Here is a 14,942-nt window from a genome sequence, read left to right on the forward strand (position 1 = left end):
AGGGCAAGTCTGCTCTCTCTGGGCTGTGCCTCTGGCTTTGGGGCTGCAGCTCTGCTCCCAGGACAGGGTCTGCTCTCTCTGGGCTGCTTTTCCGGTCCCTCTGGATCTGGCAAAGCTCTGCACCCCAGCTTAGCTTGGGCCCCTGCTTTCTCCTTAGCTCGGCCCCACTCTGTCTGACCCAGGCAATTCCAGCTCACACGGAGGACGGGACCTCCCTGGCCTCCTGACTCCCTGATTAGCCTGCTTGCCCTGTCATTCAGGCTGACCTGGAGCATTGTCCTCTCCCCATTGTTCCTGGGGCCTGTCAGTCTCAGGGTCCTGATTCCCCATCGACCCTTCCCCCTTTTTAGTACTGGGAGCTAGCAACTAAAACACCCCCACTGAATGTTAGTAAGGGGGCAACAGTCCCGTTGCAGTTAGGTCATATGAACCCCCGGCCACTGAGAACTGGACTAAGACCACCAAATCCTATCTCAGGGATGTGTTTCAGAATTAAAGAGGCATTTGAAAGTGCAATTTGGGATTTTTTTCTGCTCTTTCTTCTTGGTGCTTGGGAGGTATTAAAAATAAAAAACTTAAATCATTTCTCTCTTCCTGCGTAGTAGTGTGAACACTTGGTGCCTGATCTGAAGCCCACTGAAGTCAGTGGAAATACTCCTATTGTCTTCAGTAGGCTTTGATTCAAACCCAGAGAGCCTGATGTTCAGCCATTTTAATTTGGCAGATGCAGCTTTGTAAGTGGAAATAATTGTGTCTAATTCACTGTGAGTGCGAATTTACAGAAACAATTATACATTAGCATAAAATTGTGCCTGCATTGAGGCCCAGATGAAAATCACATCATCTGTATCCTGTGTTCCATCCTCATACAGAATGACCACTGACATCAAGATAGGACTCAGAGAATATGGGGCACCTCTGAGAGCTAAGAAGGACAGGGTGTGAATTCTTCTTCTTTCCCTTGTTTTTTCTTTCTCTTTCTGAGATTATTATAAAGGAAAAAAGAGCCATAAATCTGAAACTTACTTAATGTCGATAAACACATGGTAAATCCCAATCTTGCTCCCACTGGAGCCAGTGAAGCACAGTGTATAATACTTTCAAGAAATACAGAGCAAAGTGTAACAGAGCCAACTCTAACATAAAGCCAACCTTTAAAGACTTATTTCAGGGAAAACATACTAAGATCATTTTTCATATGCTTATTATGTAATTGGCTAATTGCCTGTGACATTTTCTGTTTTCTGAAACACCCAGCAAAACTCATCCAAAATTTTAATTTTCTAAATAAGTTCACTGAATGCATTTAGATTTTGTCAAGTCTATTATATTAAACAGTGCTTATGCTACCCTTCAGAAACTTACTCAAATTGCTTGTAATTTTCTTTATTGCTTCTATGTGTATTCTTTCTGGAAATTTAATAAAATTTTGTAATATGTAGCACCTTCTAAGATCTCAAAATCCTTTACAAACATTAACAAAGAAAGCTTCTCAACATCTGTGGCAAGTAAAGATTTATTTTTATCCCTGTTTTACAGATGGGAAAACCAAGGCACAGTTGCCCAGCGTCTAGCAGAGCATAGTATACAGATCTCCTGTGCTTAATAATAGTCTTCTCCCACTTCTCTCTCTGAAATTCTACTAATGTGTTCTTGCCATTGCAGGGGGAAAATGCTCTTATTGAATACTATATCCTGCCGGATGTTAGCTTCAGCCAGTTCTTCCTGATTGAGGATATAAATGAGGGGAAAATAATAACAATTGGAAACCTGTCCAAACCTGGAGAGATGCCTTTGAGAATAATAGCTAAAGACCGAGGTTCTCCTCCATTAAATAGCACAGCCTTGATTATGCTCAATGTGCTTGACAATCGCCCGTTTGTCCCACAGTTTAATCAGACTGACATCAGGTGAGGGTTTTTATTTTCAATTACATGAGTGTCATTGTTCTGAATTCTCCTTGTAGCTGAGACCACATTGCCACTGAATTCATTAAAAGTATTGGGGGTAGTATTTCCAAAGATGGAAATTCCATTTTTCTTTGTGTTGGGAAGAAACAAACAATTAATTTTAAATAACAAAGCCAGAAAATGTCCCTAGTCTAATTGTTTTGTGCATCTGATGTTTGGAACCATGTTTTACATTTTATTGCCTTATTCTTCAGCTTATAAAATGCACTTGTCCTCCAAACTCACCCAGTCAGAGTAAAGATCACCCTCCTTTCCCCCCTTCCTTTTGCACACCATCAATCAGTATTTTGGTATAAAAATGTATTGATTTTATGTCAATAATTTTTACTGGCATATTGTTGTGGGCTTTGAATGCAATTGGTCCTACACATACTGGGCATCAACCCCCTATCAACCACCCACCACCAAATGGAAAAATCTTCCCTAGCCTTGACCCAAGGTCAAAGAAATGCTTGGCCAAAAAGATGAGCCTTGCATTGCTCTTTGAAGGCCAGCATACTCCAGTAGGCATCCTCCAGAGGGGAAAAAGGTCCACAGCCAAGGATCTTCCATCAAGAACACCCTTCTCCCAAGTCTCAAAGGTTCAACAACATGCACTGCCAACAAATCAGGTATTGGCATTTGTGACAATAAGATCTATCATCACAGTCTGTTGTCTTTTTTCTGTTAGCACAGCTGTGATGGAAGATACAGGAGCTGCACATTTAGTTTACACTTTTGCTGTGACAGAAGCCTTAGGGAGACAAATTGATTACAAAATTGTATCTGGCAATGAGCGTGGTGAGTACAGCTTCTTCTTACACCCTAACGTAGGCAAATATAGCACCATAAACTAGCTCTGGGTGGGAGATCATATTGTATTTAGCAATGAGACTGAGTGAGAATAATGACTATGGAATAAAATGTAGGTATTGAGAGTGACATGATTTCTTACTATATCTCTTTAGTATAAAGAAAAGGAAAGGAGTACTTGTGGCACCTTAGAGACTAACAAATTTATTTGAGCATAAGCTTTCGTGAGCTAAAGCTCACTTCATTGGATGCATCCGATGAAGTGAGCTGTAGCTCACAAAAGCTTATGCTCAAATAAATTTGTTAGTCTCTAAGGTGCCACAAGTACTCCTTTTCTTTTTGCGAATACAGACTAACACGGCTGCTACTCTGAAACCTGTCTTTAGTATAAGACATCACCAGTTTTATTTGGCCAAGTTCAGAAGTGACCTAGGTGGTGGTATAAATTACACGTTGCAAAGTGGGTTTAAGTGGGCTTACATGGGTTTAATTTACATGCCGAAAGAGCAAAAGGGGGAAGGGTCTCAGGAGAAACAACTAACAGGAAGGGGTAAGTAAGTACCTTGTTGTTTGCCAGTTGCTTTTCTATGACATCAGCTTGCACTCACACCAATTTACTGGTGTGCAACTTACATCGACATTTACAACACTTGGGAATATGGCCCCCTATGTCTAAAAACTTGGAATAATGAAAATCTGAGTTAAAAAAATGCAAATCAAGTAGAAAGACAGGTGCAGCACACATAGCTAACATTCTGTCTTCTGTATACTGCACCTTTAAATGTAAGAAGTCTGTCTGTTCAGGAAAAGGACTTTGAGGAGATTCAAGATAGAGAATCAGTGTGGGAGGGTCTTCCAGTGAGAGGCTCACTCGGCTTTCTCTCTCATGGAGATGTTATAGTCTTTCTTCCTCCATGTGTCTTCCCTAATCGAAAACAATGGTGGTCGGCGGAGCACCGCTAGTGAAAAGCTGGCTGGTCACTTGTTCTGCCATTCTGCCTTCTTGTTTCCAGCTGGTAAATGTTTCTAAAAGATAGCTATAAAAACACACGCCACGCTTACCAAATATTACTCTTCCATGTAAGCAAGAGCTGCCTGAGGAATGTTATGCAATCATGAATGGGAAGGATAGTAGTCGACACACTTGCAAATAGGAGAAGAGGTGAGGTGACAAACCAAGATCTCCCTTAAGATGTCATCACACTATGAAAAAGGGTTGAGAGACCCTGGACTGGAATAAGTCATCTAGATTGAAAGTGCACATTTTGCTCTTTTTGTATAGGAAATACAGAAGTATTAACAGGCAATGTGTGAAGTCATAAAAAGCACAGCTGGTGACCTACTTCTGATTGAAAGTTTTTTGAGGTTTTGGTGCTTTTGCCACTCCTGTATTAGTGTTGAAATACGCTACCATTCAGTCCCCAAGAACTGAGGCAGTAAGTAGCATTACAAGAGCAACACAGATAGAAGAGGTGTGAAGGATACAAATGAAAATGTTGACTATATCTCTGAAAAGTGCACATTTTTCCTTTCAGCCCATTTTATACTGGATACAAAAAGTGGACAGCTAAAAACTGCAATTAACTTGAACTATGAGGAAATTTCTCAGTATACAATTACAGTTGAAGCAAATGAAAGTCCCTCCTCTGTCACACGGGTCCAGTATTCAGGTATTTTTTTTTCCTTTGAAGGACATTGCAGTTTGAATTGGAGGGTGTTAAGCACAGGACACTTCTTGTGCATTCTATATTTGCACTAAATTTAGAAACAGAAAATGTGAATTGCTTTAAATGACAAAGCTGTGGTGAAAGATTAAAAGCTGAGGGCCAGATTGCATGGGCACTAGGCAGGCAATGGAGGGCAAAGAGCCTTCCCTCAACCTTGAATTCCTTCACAGGGGCTCACCACAGCCACAGATGGGAACGCAGCTATTGGCACTGGACTTCCCAAATGGCATAGGGCTAGGGCCCCAGCTCCTGTCTGTCCTGGCTAATAGAGCTAACATGCTGTACCCTTTCACCCTGCATCACTCCAGCATGTGCCACCCAGAGGAATTCAAGTTGAGTCAGCCAGAATTCTTCTGGGGACTCCTGTGCTGTGCCACCCCTCCTCACCCCCATTCAGTATAGCCATCATCTTAAAACTGCCTGCTTTCACATCTGAATGCAATGCTTGGAGTTAACGGAGAAACATGTCTGTAGCCTCAGTGATATGTTCTGCACGATACAGGATTTAATTACATTAATGTATTTATTTTTAAAAGGTCTGTTTTCTCAAAATGTGGCAAGACTAACAATCTTAGTGCAAGATGTAAATGAAAAGCCAGCATTTTTGAACAGCTCCTACTCTGTTCGGATCTTGAACTCAGTGCCGTACAAATTCCCAGTTGTTAAAGTTCAGGTAGAGTATATTTCTGCCCTTTCTGAGTATCTGAAGGCTTCTGAAAGACTTGGGCTCCATTCACACTGGCCATTAAACTGGGTTAGTGGAGCCATTTTTAAACATGTTTTTAAAATATTGGGTCATCATCTGCCCTGCATCTGAGATCTGCTCAGTGAATGTGAATGATGGGGGACATCAGGGAGCTTGTTATAGTTCCCTGGTGCTGTGAGCTGGTCTGTGCCTGCCCCAGCCTTGGCATGAGTTGGAGCAGCCTAAGGGGTCTGCTCTAACTTATGCCACTGGTGTATGATACCTAAAGGACACTACGCCAACTGAGGATTGCCATAATCCCATCCACAGGGTAGGCATGGATCCAAGAGCTGGTGCTGCCCAGTTACAGTCAGAATTCAGCTGCTTTTACACTGCTTGAGTAGCATAAAAGGGGCTGGATCGTAAACAAAAATCTGGCCCATTATGCCTACCCTGCACAGACCAGGTTAACTGTGTTTAGGGCCCAATCCTGTTGCCACTAAAGTCAGTGAGAAAACAGTGACTTCAATGGTGCAAAATGAGGTCCTTAAATAATGATAGCAGGAGCTGTTAGTAAACTGGGTTGATAAACCGGCCCACTAACAGAGTTTAATTGCCACTGTGGGCAGGCCCTTCACAATGCTCTGGAAATCATATTACTAAAATAGTGCTAAGTCATTCAGGAGGGAGACAGAGGGCCCATGAAACTCTGCAAGGTTCATCTCAGGGAATTTCCTTGAGGCTTCTTAAGGAGAGGGACTTGGGGTGGCCAAATGCAGAGGACACTCCCTCCAAACCCATTCCCCTCAGATATAGAGGTCTGTGAGGAAGGGAAACTGCAGTCCTGTGGAGATTCATTGCTTTGACTGCCCAGGTCCTGTGGCTCCCTCTGGAGTCATTTTGCCATTGACTCTCCCCCTGCATCTGAGTGGAATGGGAGTTAATGCTGCACAGAGCACTAATAACTTCCCCATTGATATCCGAGACACAAAGAGAGTGAGGTACTATCTCTTATTGGACAAACTTCTGTTGGTAAAAGAGACAAGCTTTTGAGCTTACATAGAGCTCTTCTTCAGGTCAAACCACTGGTATCTACTCAATTATCCACCAGGCCCAATGGGGAATATGTTGCAGAATGCACCTGGTCTACCATCCCTGCTCCTTTCAACCCGAGTGCTGCCCCCTTGACTCTAGGAGCTGTAGACTCTTCAGCGGGCTCATGAGGATGCATTTCATAGAGCCATTATTTCCCCCTTCCATCAACCTGATTCTGATGGTTTCTGCCCCCTTTTCACTTGTGTTAATGGAAGGGAGGTACAAGTCTATGCATTTAAAAAGTACACAGACCAGTCCCAGGATGCCAGGATTTTATAAATACCAATGGGGGAGAGACCCACAGGCTCTCAAGAGCAATTTACAGTCCAAAAGCCAGAGGCTGAGTACTGCTCCGCTACATTACTGTTGCTTTTTCTTTTCTGAATCCAGGCCACAGACCCAGATTCTGGAGATAACGGGTTTCTGCTGTACAGTTTGGTGAATCATCAAACCAGTGAATTTGACATTGATGAAAATACAGGGCAGATTTATACAGTATCAGTGACAGGAAAGATTGGATCATTTCCTTTGCAAGTCGAAGCTGCAGACCAAGGAGGGAAAGGACTTACAACACAAGCAACAGTCGATGTAAGAGATTAGAAAATATATATATGGTTTATTCCTCTTTTCCTTCCATTTCAAAACTCTGTGTACAACTAAGGTTAGTCTTTAAAAAGTCTATCCCATTATTACTATTAAACAATGAAACTGTAGGATGTACTATATAGAGTAGGGTATATGTTGAGACCTGCATGTGGGTTACTATGTTGTAACTTCTATTTAAAAGAAACAACGCACAGGATATGGTTTATGTATGTATGGTGGTATGTATATATGTATGTATGTATGTATGAAAATTGGTGTAACTCAGTAGAGTTGCACCAGGGATTAATTGGCCTACAATGCAGATCTCAAGCACTAAAATGACAAACTTTACATTTAAAGTTACAACATGTGATGCAGGGCTATTTAGCTGCTGAGTTCACATTGAACTGGCCATATGCACATGCAGATATCTGATTTTTCACATGCCTACCTGGTTGCACAAATAGGTCATGTGCAAACAAATATGTGCTTGGACCTAATTTTGGAAGTCTGTCTATAAATTTGCGTGCATGGATAGGGAATACAAGATGGAAGAAATTTTAGTTTTATCTTGTATCTGCCCGTTTTTTCTTCTAGATATTATCTATAGGCATAGCATAGTTCCATGTTTCTTCAGCTATAATTTAGTAGGTTCTTAACCCTTTTTGGCGTTGCCTGTAAAATCATCTTAACTTCTCAGTTCCACTGAAGTAATGGAAAGGAAAAGTCCTAAGTGTACTTGATGTCTTCTCATTTTTATCCCAACCCTCAGAAAGCGTTTTCTGCAAGCCAGTCTTGAGAATAAAAAAAATTATAAATGTGGGTAGGAAACATGAAATATAGACTTAATGTGATTCATTTATTATTTTATAGGTAACCATTGATCCCAGTTCCAATGATAACATTGTGGTACTTGTCCTTAGTCAGAAGATCAATATTGTTGAAAGAAACATTCCTGAATTAAAAAGGTATTTATGGAGCTATACAATTTATTCTGATATAATGCCAGGGAAAGATTAAGGCAGGATCCTCTTAAGATCTGGATATGGCAGTCTTAGGGGGGCCAATACAGCTATGAGTCACTCAGAAACCAAGTCCTCAATTGGTGTAACTCAGAGTGGCTCCAATTATTTCAGTTTAGCTATGCCAATTTACAGATATTGAGGATTTGGCTCCAAGAGTTTAGCGTGCTGGAGAGGAAGACCACAGATTCTACTGCGTTTCAATGGACTAGAAAGAAGTCTCTCAGAGTGAGGAGGGAGATTAGGGAAAAATGATCAAGTCAGCCATTTCCACTTTTTATAAACAGAAAAGCAAGTAGCCAAGATGGTGACAAAGTAGTCTAATAGCTCTGACTTTGCTGGGTTGCCATATGACTGAGGTAGTGTCATCACTTAAATGATGTGAGGTTTGTTCAGTTCTGTGGGTTGAAGTCATATCATGGGTGTAGCTAATATTCTGCAATTTGTACTCCCATATTGACCTTCCTTTTCCCTGAAGAAATAAAAATCATCCTGCAAAATAGCCCTGTTCTGCTCTGGCGAGTGCATGGCCCTGAGGATGGGAAATGTGCTTGAGCTGGAGAAGGTTGCAGAGGTAGATAGGGTGTCATAAAAGGTCAGTCATCCCAATGGTGGGCAACCTTGGGCAGGAAAGTGCATGTGGCCAGGGCATGCACTGATTCAACTCCTCATTCCTTGGCTTGGCTTCCAAGAAATGAAGCCACAAACTAAAGCTTCCCCACAAACAGAAAATCTCTTGAAGGGCAGCAGCAGCAGCAAAATCTGTCTTCCTGTGGGGGTCAATTATCCATGGGGCACCAGGGAATTAGTTAACATGTAGGTGGCCCATCATCTCTGAAATATAGCACAAGTATGATGTAATTACATCTAGCCTCGGTGGGTCCGAAATATAAGTGGCCAGTAGAGCTAGTCTCGGGCTGCAGCTCTGGTGGCAATTTCTAGCCTTAAAGATGTGTATGTTCTGCCTTTTCATAACAGAACAGAACAGGTAATCATCAAATGATCCATCCCGTCACTCATTCCCAGCTTCTGGAAACAGAGGCTAGGGACACCATTCCTGCCCATCCTGGCTAATAGCCATTGATGGACCTATCCTCCATGAATTTATCTAGTTCTTTTTGGAACCCTGTTATGGTCTTGGCCTTCACAGCATCCTCTGGCAAGGAGTTCCACAGGTTGACTGTGCGTTGTGTGAAGAAATACTTCCTTTTATTTGTTTTAAACCTGTTGCATATTAATTTCATTTGGTGACCCTTAGTTCTTGTGTTATGAGAAGTAGTAAACAACACTTCCTTATCTACTTTCTCTACACCACTCATGATTTTATAGACCTCAATCAGATCTCCCCTTAGCCGTCTCTTTTCCAAGCTGAAAAGTCCCAGTCTTATTAATCTCTCCTGATATGGAAGCCATTTCATACCCCTAATAATTTTTGGTGCCCTTTTCTGAACCTTTTCCAATTCCAATGTATCTTTTTTGAGATGGGGCAACCACATCTGCACACAGTATTCAAGATGTGGTTGTACTGTGGATTGATAGAGGGGCAACGTGATATTTTCTGTCCTATTATCTATCCCTTTCTTAATTATTCCCAGCATTCTGTTTGCTTTTTGACTGCCTCTGCACATTGAGTGGATGTTTTCAGAGAACTATCCACAATGGCTCCAAGATCTCTTTCTTGAGTGGTAATAGCTAATTTAGACCCCATCATTTTATATGTATAGTTGGGATTATGCTTTCCAATGTGCATTACTTTGCATTTATCAGCATTAAATTTCATCTGCCATTTTGTTGCCCAGTCACCCAGTTTTGAGAGATCCTTTTGTAGCTCTTTGCAATCTGCCTGGTTCTTAACTATCTTTAGTCATTTTGTAACATCTACAAATTTTGCCCCCTCACTGTTTACCCCTCTTTCCAGATCATTTATGAATATGTTGAATAGGACTGGTCCCAGAACAGACCCCTGCGGGACACCACTATTTACCTCTCTCCATTCTGAGATCTGAGCATTTATACCTACCCTTTGTTTCCTATCTTTTAACCAGTTACCAATCCATGAGAGCACCTTCCCTCTTATCCCGTGGCAGCTTACTTTGCATAAGAGCCTTTGGTGGGGGACCCTGTCAAAAGCTTTCTGAAAATCTAAGTACACTATATCCACTGGATCCCTTTGGTCCACATGCTTGTTGACCCCCTCAAAGAATTCTAGTAAATTGGTGAGGCATGATTTCCCTTTACTAAAACCATGTTAACTCTTCCTCAACAAATTATGCTCATCTATATGTCTGATAATATTGTTCTTTACTGAAGTTTCAGCCAGTTTGCCTGGTACTGAAGTCAGGCTTACAGGCCTGTAATTGCTGGGATCACCTCTGGAGCCCTTTTTAAAAATTGGCATCACATTAGCTATCTTCCAGTCATCTGGTACAGAAGCTGATTTAAATGATAGGTTACAGACTACACTTCCCCTCTCCTGTGTATGCACGAGGTCAGAAACATAGCTGGGTCCTGCTCTTGCATCTGTGAGATGTTGTATGTGTGGCAAATGTTGCGGGGTCGGAGGAGGCAGAAACATATGTCAAGCCCTGCAATATTTCCACTACAGGGTCATTAACCCTCCCAGCTCCCCCAGTTCTGCCATCCCTGGTCCTGCAAAGCAGGTGGTGCTGGCCACTGTCACAGACAGGATACCGGATTATGGGTTAACCACTGGTCTGATTTGGTATGAAATTGTCTATGAACAATAAAGGGCTCAAGGAAAATAGGTTTTCCGCCTTGCATTTCACCTTTAAGTGGTCATAATAATAGTCCACATCTGATTGCTATAAATATTTTAGATTCATATCTATGCTTTCAGGAAACAAATCAATATTCATTTGGTAAACCATGACACAATATTCCTTGTGCTAAGTAGTATTGCTTGTGAACTGCAAGCAAGAGAATTTATTTCAGTTTACATTTTTAAGTTTTCTTTTGGAGCTCATTTATGCTAACATATTTAAGAGTTTCCAGGTTTCATATGAAAGAGTAATGGGAAGTAGCTTAGTCTAGTGATCAGAGCAGAGGACTCAGAGTTGGGAAACCTGGGTTCTCTAACTGACTCTTTGTACATTTACACTGAAGAGGAAAAAAAACACAGCAGTGAGTCTGACTTGAGATTGCTCAGTGGGGCTAAAAATAGTAATATACACATTCCCACACAGGGTGGAGCCCAGGCTCTGAAACCTGGAGAGAGGAATGGGTCTCAGAGCCCAGGCTGCAGCCTAAGTGGGAACATCTACAGAGCTATTTGTAGCCTGTAGTGCAAGCCCGGCAAACTTGAGTCAGTTTGACTCAGCTGCTGCAAGGAATTTTTTTTCATGGTAGATGTACCCTCTGATACTGACCTACTGTGTGACCTTGGGCAAGTCTCTTAACCTCTGTGCATCAATTTTCCTATCTATATGTAACCCTTCTGCCCGTCAGAGTTGGCAGCAACAAGGGCTGGGTTCAATATCTAGGGGATCCATTCCAATAACACAATGCAAACCGGCTCGAGCCCCCACCCAGTGACCTGGGACAAATATATACCACCCCCGCTGGGCGCCTCCAAGAGGCAATACTTCCCCTCTCGCAAGCACATAGTCTGAGTGTAGCAAAAGCCTTTTAATAACAGACAAACAATGTGGCATTATGTTGGGGAAACACCACCAACAGGATTCATAACACAACCCATGAGCAAAAAACCCACCCCAAGCAAATTGGGGCATGCCCTTTTCCCTTTGGTTCTTGAGTCCAGCAACCCCAAATCACCCAAAGTCCCAAAAGTCCAATGACCCAAAAGTCTCTGTCCCTGGTCAGGGCAGCCCCAGAGTTCGAAAGTTTATCTGCGGAGCTTTACCTCCCAACCTGGGTGGAGATGGGACGGGGGTAAGAGGCATCTTACATGATCTGAAGCTGACCGCCCCACAGCTCCATAGCTGCGCTCCGCTCCACCAGCCGCCCCACGAACTCCTTCGCTCAGCTCCGCTCCGCTCCGCCAGCCGCCCCACGAACTCCTTTGCTCAGCTCCGCGGCCCACAAGCAGCTCCTGCCATCCACGAACTGCTCCGCGTCGAACTGCTTCACCAGCCTGTCCACAAGGCACTCCAGCCGTCCCGCAAACTGCTCCACAATATATCTTCAGGCTCCCCCACTACTTAACACAACACTCAGTGATTTCAGCTCTTAGGTGAATTCAGCTTGTAGTAGGGGAGCCCCAGTGCTGGTGCACTGTTAGCCCAAAGTGAGCTCAGCAGCCTATAACTAGACTTCTAATGAAATCAAAATCAGCTCTGATATTCTACATTGGAGAGAGGAGGAAGTGCAATTAGCATGTAAGGCCCTTACCAAGAGGCCCATACCACCAAGTATTAATACCTGTCCCCAGCCTCTCTCCCTTCACAGAGTTTTGGAACCCATGATCCTTGCCTAGAGAGTGCTACTTAGTTGATGGTGAATCCCTCCATCATAACAAAAGGCCACGTACAGTTCCAAGCACAGTCCCCATAATCAGGGTAATAACAGTTTATTCTTCCTGCCCTAATAACTGAGACACTGGGGATCCCACAGCAGCCAAAGTGACCATTTGGGCAGCTATGGTCTCATTCTAGGCGGGGTGGGTGTGCCTATGCAAATGAGATCAGCCCCTGAAGTTCTTTTCCACAACTTGCTGCACCTCACCACCAGATGTCAGGGTGGAGCTCATCCTGACACTGCTTACATATAAAACAGGGATGATAATAAACGTGAACCACTATTGTGCTTTGAAATCCTTAGATGAAAATGGTAAATAAATGCATAATATTATATTAAATGTTATCATTGTATAACATTGATTACTTTCTGTCATTTCTAGATAAAAATAATTTGTTGTTCCCCAGTCAATTAAAATTGTTTATCTCAATCTGGTGGCAGGGTTCTAGAAGAAAAACTTGAATGGACTGTTTACATCATTGATGTGTTATCTAAAATTGTTGACAGAAGAGTAAGAGAAAGCACTGATGTAACCCATGTAAAGATTGTTGCTGTTGATCAGACAGCCCAAGCAATACCTGCGGAGCATGTAAAAAGGTCTGTATGATATAGTACAAAGTGTATCATTGTGAGTTACAAAGGTGAATTTTGTTTCCCTTTAAAATATTTACATCTTGATTAGGGATGAATGAACTTGTTAAGATCAAGTAAGAACTGCTCTGAGATGTCCCTCAAAACTCAAAATGAACCACTTTTGAGTTTCAAAAAGTTCAGTTCATTCTCAAAAGGCTATTTTCCTGTAAGTGGTTCCTGCGGGATTTGAAAGTGTTAAGATACCATAGAGACACTATCCTGGTGAGATTTCCAACAGGGTTTTATAGACTCCAGGAGGTTCAGGAAGTTTTGATATGGTTCAGCTAAAGCAACTCTTATGGAAACATCCTACAGAATTCAAAAGGGAAAGATGAAATCAAGAGCATTCTACAGAAATTAAATAGGGGTTTATAGGAACTATTCTAAACAACTCTGGATTTAAATGAGAATTAGAGCCCTACAATAGCATTTAACAGGTTGGCTAAAAATTATATAGACAGCACCAATCTTCTCTAGTTTTAGTCTTTCCTTCACTGCTTTATAAACCAAAGTGAAGGCCTTTTGTTAAATAAATTGATACAAACGTTTTTACTTGTCTGTTTTTAGAAAATGTAAGGAACAAGAGAAGGCCATTCAAACTGAACTGGAGAAAATATTTGGAACTTCTGTTTCTGTTGCAGTAGAAGAGATACCTGTTGACTCAATGCCCTCTGAACTTATAGCAACCATAATTCTAAGTATTCTGCTGGGCTGCACTCTTATAGCCTTTGTGACATACATATTTGTTAATAGAAAAAGGTATAAATAAATATTTTATTTAGAGTAACAAGGTAGATTTAGATTACAATCTTTACTAAGAATTCAACTTTAAAGGCATAGTGTCAACTTGAAAATCAGTTCTGTCTGGAAAATTAATAATGTGAAAAGTATCACCTAAAATATGCTGTAAATGAAAGATTAGAGCCAAGAACTATTTTTCTCTATTTTTTCACTTTGTCACTATTTACATTTGACAGCACTTTGTATATAGACAACCTCTATAGCCAGTTTCCTCTTTTGTTTTGTGACAAGGGATCAGTGGACAGAGACTTTTTTTAAAAAATAGGAAAATGTGGTTGCAAGGTCAGAGATAATGGAAGGGAGACACAGATGTAGTACATTATAATACTCTTCACTCACTATCCCCTGATCCTGCACCACTGAAGACATTGGGAATTCTGCCATTGACTTCAAAGACAGCAGGGTAATGCCCTTTTGAAACTGACTAGATTTCAAGTTGACAGTGTCTGTTTAATCATAATCAGCAGCATGTAACTGAACTTAATGTTTGTTTCAGTGAAACAGGAAATAATGGGCCAAATTAATCCCTGTGATAATTCTATTTAAGTGGATAGAGTTACCTCAGGAATTAATGTGGCTCAAAATATGTGCTCACTTAAATTATTATTTGTATTGTAAACGTTTAGAAATACTGCAAGACCAATTCACAAAAATAGGAAACCATTTGCTTGTTGTGTATTTGTCATTTTCAGAAATGCTAAACTACAACTCTTAGTCAAGGAACACAATGAAATTAACAGAAATATAGGAAATCCTTATGCAGCAGACAGTGATGCAAGTTCACAAAATTTAAGGAAACAAGATGACAAGTAAGTATAATTCTGAAGACATGCCACAGCTTGTACAAATCAGCATACTGAAATGTGTGATTGCTTAATTGTTCAGATCATAGGAGGTTTTCTTTCATCTATGGTTAGCTGTACTGGTTGATTTCCAATGAACTGTTGCTGTACTAAAATATAAAACTTCTTAAAGTATCAGGGAAGTTGATATCTTTTAAAGCAAATTTTATGTACTGTGGGCAAGACTTCATGTACTCTTTGACAAGCCACACTGACCTCTATTCATCCCTATAGGAGACAGGAATGTACATGCCTCCAATGAGACTACTCACATAGATAAAGTTTGCAACGTGGGT

The 14,942-nt window shown here is 41.4% G+C and overlaps 1 long non-coding RNA gene across 1 annotated transcript; it reads left to right on the forward strand.

The window, feature by feature from the left end:
• Window positions 1-1,825: 1,825 nt before the first annotated feature.
• LOC311518973 lies at window positions 1,826-4,353 on the forward strand. Its single transcript, XR_014711167.1, has 3 exons — window positions 1,826-1,910; window positions 2,641-2,750; window positions 4,298-4,353. It is a non-coding gene; the product is annotated as an uncharacterized lncRNA (long non-coding RNA).
• The last annotated feature ends 10,589 nt before the right edge of the window (window positions 4,354-14,942 follow it).

This window comes from Lepidochelys olivacea, assembly GCF_965140295.1.
Source record: "Lepidochelys olivacea isolate rLepOli2 genome assembly, chromosome: 3".
Taxonomy (NCBI): Eukaryota; Metazoa; Chordata; order Testudines; family Cheloniidae; genus Lepidochelys; species Lepidochelys olivacea.